The following is a 6,022-nucleotide window of genomic DNA, read 5'->3' on the forward strand; positions in this document are numbered from 1 at the left end:
GGAGATAAGAGTGGCCAAGAGCTGTAACCATTTTTGGGACACATTTCTTGCCTGCCGTTTAATGGACAATGCTGTAATTCGTTCTGGGGTGCGTATCTCAGGGCGTGATAATACAGACTCCGCGTTACACAAAGAGATAAAATAGTTTCTCTTTTACTCGAGCAAAGTGCCTCCAAGTGCTTTGGTTTCGCGAGTGGAGCTGTTGTTCACTATTAGACCACTAGGAGGAGGTATTGCTCAAAAAATACAACTACCCTCGAGGCGATGGAGCAACTGCTGCAGTTCACGAAGCCAACCTGAGCAAGGAAAGATTTGAAAGACAATTGGTGTAGCCGATATTTTCCTTGGATTCCTCATGTTTATTTTAAAAGCTCAACTTTTGGCAGCAAGTTTGACTTCTATCAAATTGGCATCTTTTATTGCTTGTATTGAGGCTATTTTAGCATTCAGGTTCATTCCAATTCAAGCACTCTAAGTGCTGCTGATACATTTGTTTATAACTACTATCCCATAGTTGACCAGCATCTAAAATACCCAAAACACGCAGGCTGATATTTTTAGTCAAATGCAAAATACCAATAAAAATGACTTCAAGTGTCCCAAAACTACTTCAAAATGACATCAGAAAGTTTCATTTTCAGAAGATCCCGCCCCCTTTGTTCGTGACGTCACGCAAGGACGTCCTGCCTTGCTCGAGAATCAAAACAATGGCTTCAGATTCGGAGAAGATGCTTTCTTTTTACTCATCCAGTTATGAATATGATTCAAATAGTTCTGAAGAGGAAAGCATACACGTTTGCAATCGATTAAAGAAGTCCTTCCGGATCAATTCGAGCCGTCAAAGACATCATGGAGTGTCCCAGAAAATGCAAAAGATGGCGCCCAACCTCCATTGGAAATGGGTCATCTAGTATCAAATAGTAGTGTTGGTGCAACACACGATTCACCATTGTGTTATTTATGTTTTTTCCTTCTAATTTTGCCATCAACACGGATCAACATGAAGACCAAACAAAGTACCCAAAATGCATTGTGAAGGAGATGATATGGGTTACAGCGTTTGTTCAAAACGTCAGAGCTGAAGGCAAGAAGGGAAACAAAAGGAGATGCAGAAGGCTCAAAGCAACAATTGTACAGGAGACTCGGGACAAGGGACAACTTTGTCGGATGTCTCGTCTTATGACAAACACCACGGTGGGAGTTTTTCTGGAAGTGCGCATCGATGTGAACAGTAGAGCAAGAATGAGGAATAATAGTTTTGCTGAGTCAAATATAGAAAAGGGGCTGGGGTCAAAATGGTGTCTAGTGTAAAAAAAATAATAATAAAATACATTTTTGCGTGAAATGAAATAATTGCAGATATATATATATATAATTTTTTTTTTACACTAGACAGACAATACACAAAAATGTATTTTATTATTATTTTTTGTATATATATATATATAAGATTTCGCTTCACACAAAAATGTGTATATATATATATATATATATATATATATATATATATATACAACAATTAGAAAAAAAGTTTAAAAAGACAATTTTAAATAAAAAAGATATGTATTTATTTATTTATCAATTTGTATAAATATATATATGTATATTTATCCATGTATTTATTTATCCATTTATATATTTATCAATTTAAATATTTAGCCATTTATATATGTATCCATTTGTTTGTGTATTTATTTATTGTGTATTTATGTATTTATGCATTTATGTATTTCAGTATTTCAGTATTTATTCATTCATTCATTCAAATGCCCATTCAAACTAGGGCTCGGAAAAATTCACAATACAATACAATACAACACAACACAAGATAATACAATACAACACAATACAATACAATACAGTACAATCCAATACAATACAATACAATACAATACATACATATTGGTTTATATAGCACTTGAACTACAGCTGAAGCTGGAACAAAGCGCTCACATGGAAACAAGGGAAATGCTGCCCCCTTGTGCAAACGAAAAAACATTGCCAGATGCCATGGCCAATGCTTTATTGGCACCCAAGCACGAAAAAATAAAACCCAAACAATTTTGGGACCAGCGCTTTATGTATTATTTTTTATTCCCAAATAAATTTGTGAATGGCAGTGAATGAGTTAATGGTTGGGGATAATTGTATATCGTGTAGATTTGTTGCAAAAAAAAAAAACATTTTTTTTTTGCCTCATCCACCCCATAAAAGTAAAAATAAAAGTAAAATTGATATCATAATAATCAACAAAAAAAACAGTAAGTTGTAATTTTGAATGCGGAAAACTAAAGACGTTTAAATAAGTACATAAATAATAAAAATAATAATAATAAAAAAATAAATTATAAACAAATACAGTAAAGTCTCGTTATATCGATATTCAAGGGAGTCCGAAAAAATATCGATATAACCGGGACTATCGATATATCCGACCCTGTTTGCATGTAATTTTCTCCGTGCGTGCATAGAAATAGTATCGATATAACCGGGACTATCGATATATCCGATATCGATATAACGAGACTTTACTGTAAATAGATTGATAAATAAATACATTGAGATGGAGATGTATTTATTTAACATGTTACAAAAAAATATTGTGGTGTTTTTCCAGGGGGGGAGGGTAAAACTGGGTTATAAGCTTAATCACAGAACAAGCTAGCTTTTCAAGATATCACCGACTTGTAATTTAATGAACCCGCAAGAAAAATACAACTTTTGGAGTAAAGGAGTGTGAATGAAAAAAAACCCTGAATATGGAATCATGTAGATTCATATTATGCAATGATATGGAAATAAACGGAATGATGTGGAACGATACAGAATAATACGGAAAAATGACACTTGATTGAAATGAAATGAAAAATGATACGGGATGAGCTAGACAGTTATGGAAAGATCGGTTCCCAGACAGAGTGTGTAAGGCGAAAAGTGTGTATCTCAAAAAATAAATTCCCATAGGAAACCATTAAAATGGGAATAATCCGTTCCCGGGTTTCCATAAAATATACTTTTCAACTAAATAAGCCTTAAAACTACACACAACATACCTTATTCTATGTACAATAAATGTGCTACTGCATTGTAATGAAAGAAATACACTGCATTGTATCATAAAGCAGCAACTTAGTTCAATATGACGAATAAAGACCACTCGACAATACAGACGTACAAGGCCGAGCGGTTGTGAAAGCGATTGAAGGGGAATTTAATTGCGCGTTGTTTTATCCCCGCCAGAGTGAGGCGAAATCGGATTTTGATTTTGATTTGGCCGAGTAAGTGAGAGAAAATTGGATTTGCCATCTCCGCGGGAGTGTTTGATATGTAACATCACTCCCAGCGTGAAACGTGACGCTTTATTGCCTCCACTGAAGTCCTGACTGTCTGATCGTCGGGAAGACCGCGGTGTCCTTGTGCCTTTGACTCTGTGGGAATCTCCTTTGTTTCGTTTTCATCAGTTGTACCAACTTCATTTGCCTGTATTTGATATGCATCCATTGTACACGGCAACAGGACTATCTTAGCAATGACAAAGTAGGACACCAAATCGCTAGCCGGAATGCAGAGCGTCGAATTGCAAACAAGAACGTAAAGCTAATAACCGTCGACGCTAAGAGTTTACCGTACAGTGATACCTCGGTTTACGAACTTTTCGGTTTACGAACGTTAAATTTATGAAAATTTTACCTTGGCATACAAACTATTTTTCGGGATACAATGGAGCTGCCACAATGAGTGATGTGTCGTTCGCGAACGAGCCCCTTCTCCTGACAAGAAAATGGCAGCCGGCTTGTTTTGGTCCTCTATTCCCCGCCCCCAGTCTTCGGTTAAAGCCACGTGATTGGTCAAGAACGCAACAGTGAGGGGAGGTGGTTTAAACGTTAAAGAGACAGGCAGACGACAGTGAGAGAGTTTCAACTTTGATAGTTCAAAGGCAGAGTGTAGACTGCAAGGTTAAAATATCACATCAATCAGGCTCCACAAACAACCTGTACAAGCAATAATAATAATAATAATAATAACATTACATTTAAGAGCGCTTTTCAAATCTCTCAAGGTCACTTTAGTGTCACAGGATGTCTTTCTCTGGGTGAGCAGCGGCAGCCACACGCGCCAGTGTTCACTCAACCCGGAAGTAACTCAGATACATAGAACGCTCAGTAGAAGTCATTTGAAGTGATTTTACAAATTATGTACACAACTTGTCCGGAGGCGTCGGTTGTCCTTTAAAGGACAACCGACGTCACTTTTTTTTTTTTAACTGACATCAGAAAAACGTTTTATAGCATCTAAAATACCCAAAACACGCAGTATGATATTTTTATTCAAATGCAAAACACCAATGAAAATGACTTAAAGTTTCCAAAATCTGCAAACAATTGAGGTGCGAATTGGGCATTTTCAGAAAGTCCCGCCCCCAGTTTGTGACGTCACGCCAAGACGTCTTGCATTGCTAGTGAAGCAAAACAATGGCTTCAGATTCGGAAAATATGTTTTCTTATTACACATCCAGTTATGAATATAGCTAAATAGTTCTGAAGAGGTAAGCATACATGTTTGCAATCAATTAAAGATTTTATTCCGTGCCATTTTGAGGCAACATTGGGGGGAAATGTATCACCAAAAAAGAGGCAGAAAATGGCCACCGAGCTCCTGTGAGGAATGAATCAGCCCGTTTCCACAGGCTGATAAATTCCTTACATGGAGCTTGGACGCCCTCTTCTGGCTCTTTCTGGTGCAACACGAGGTTTTCAGACCAAACAAGCATTGACGTGATGGAAAGACTACTACAATCTTTTTTTCGGTCAGGGGCGTTCCTTCAGTGACGTCACGTACGGACTCGTCACCAACTCAAAAACAAGACTTCCGGAATATTCAGCACGAGTCTTAAAAGGTAAAATATAGCTATATGCCGTGGAATCTTATTAAAATACGCTCAGTAGAAGTCAGTTTGAAGCCAATTTACAAATTATGGACACAACTTGTCCGGGGCGTCGGTTGTCCTTTAAAGTTTGAGGAACTCTGACCTTGATGATCTTTGTCCTCTTTTTCCAAAGGAACCTAAATCAAAATAGCGATTTTTGGAATCGCATGGCCCTTATCCACATGGCACCTTTCGCTCCTTATATGTTGACCGTCGAATGGACCAATTGGAAACGTTAACTTGGTACCTAGCCTGAAGGCCAGGAAAAACATGCAAACTCATGACTGTGAAGACTTGGAATCATATGAGAGTGCTCCGGGCTGGGAGAGTGCTGCAAACAACACTTGACTCACCCCCTTTTCTACTTTTAGTGAAAATATTTATTGACTCGTTCATTGGGGGAGTGGGAGTGGGGGTATATTGAAACACAAAGTTTCTGATTGTCCGATGGCATATGTTGTTATTATGCTTCTGTAAAATTGATCATATCCTCTGAAATTCACCGTGGATAATTTATTCTGCAGGGCGAGTTTGAATCCAATTTTTTTACTGCCTAAATATAATTTGTATGTCTGTACAAATATGGCGTTTAACGTTGTTTTGACGTCACATCACAAAGGTACAGTGATACCTCGGTGTACGAACCCCTTGGCTTATGAACTTTTCGGTTTACGAACGTTACATTTATGAAAATTTTACCTTGGCATACGAACTTTTTTCCGTACACGGAGCTGCCTCAATGAGTGATGTATCGTTCGAGAACGAGCTGGTTCTTCTAACAACAAAATGGCAGCCGACTGTTTTTGTCCTCAATTCCCCTCCCACGGTCTTCGGTTAAAGCCACGTGATTGGTCAAGAAAGCGGCAGTGAAGGAGGGTGGTTTAAACATTAAAGAGACAGGCAGACGACAATGAAAGAGTTTCAACTTTGATAGTTCAAAGGCAGAGTATAGACTGCAAGGTTAATATATCCCATCAATCAGGCTCCACAAACAACCCGCACAAGCCATCTGTACACTTGGTGCAAAAAGCTATCAACCCAGCTAAACAGAATACAATTGATGTGGAACTAGATAAAATTACTGCAGAGAAAGCA

This window comes from Hippocampus bargibanti, linkage group LG07 (genome assembly GCF_051943395.1).
Source record: "Hippocampus bargibanti isolate YZ-2025 linkage group LG07, ASM5194339v1, whole genome shotgun sequence".
Lineage (NCBI taxonomy): Eukaryota > Metazoa > Chordata > Actinopteri > Syngnathiformes > Syngnathidae > Hippocampus > Hippocampus bargibanti.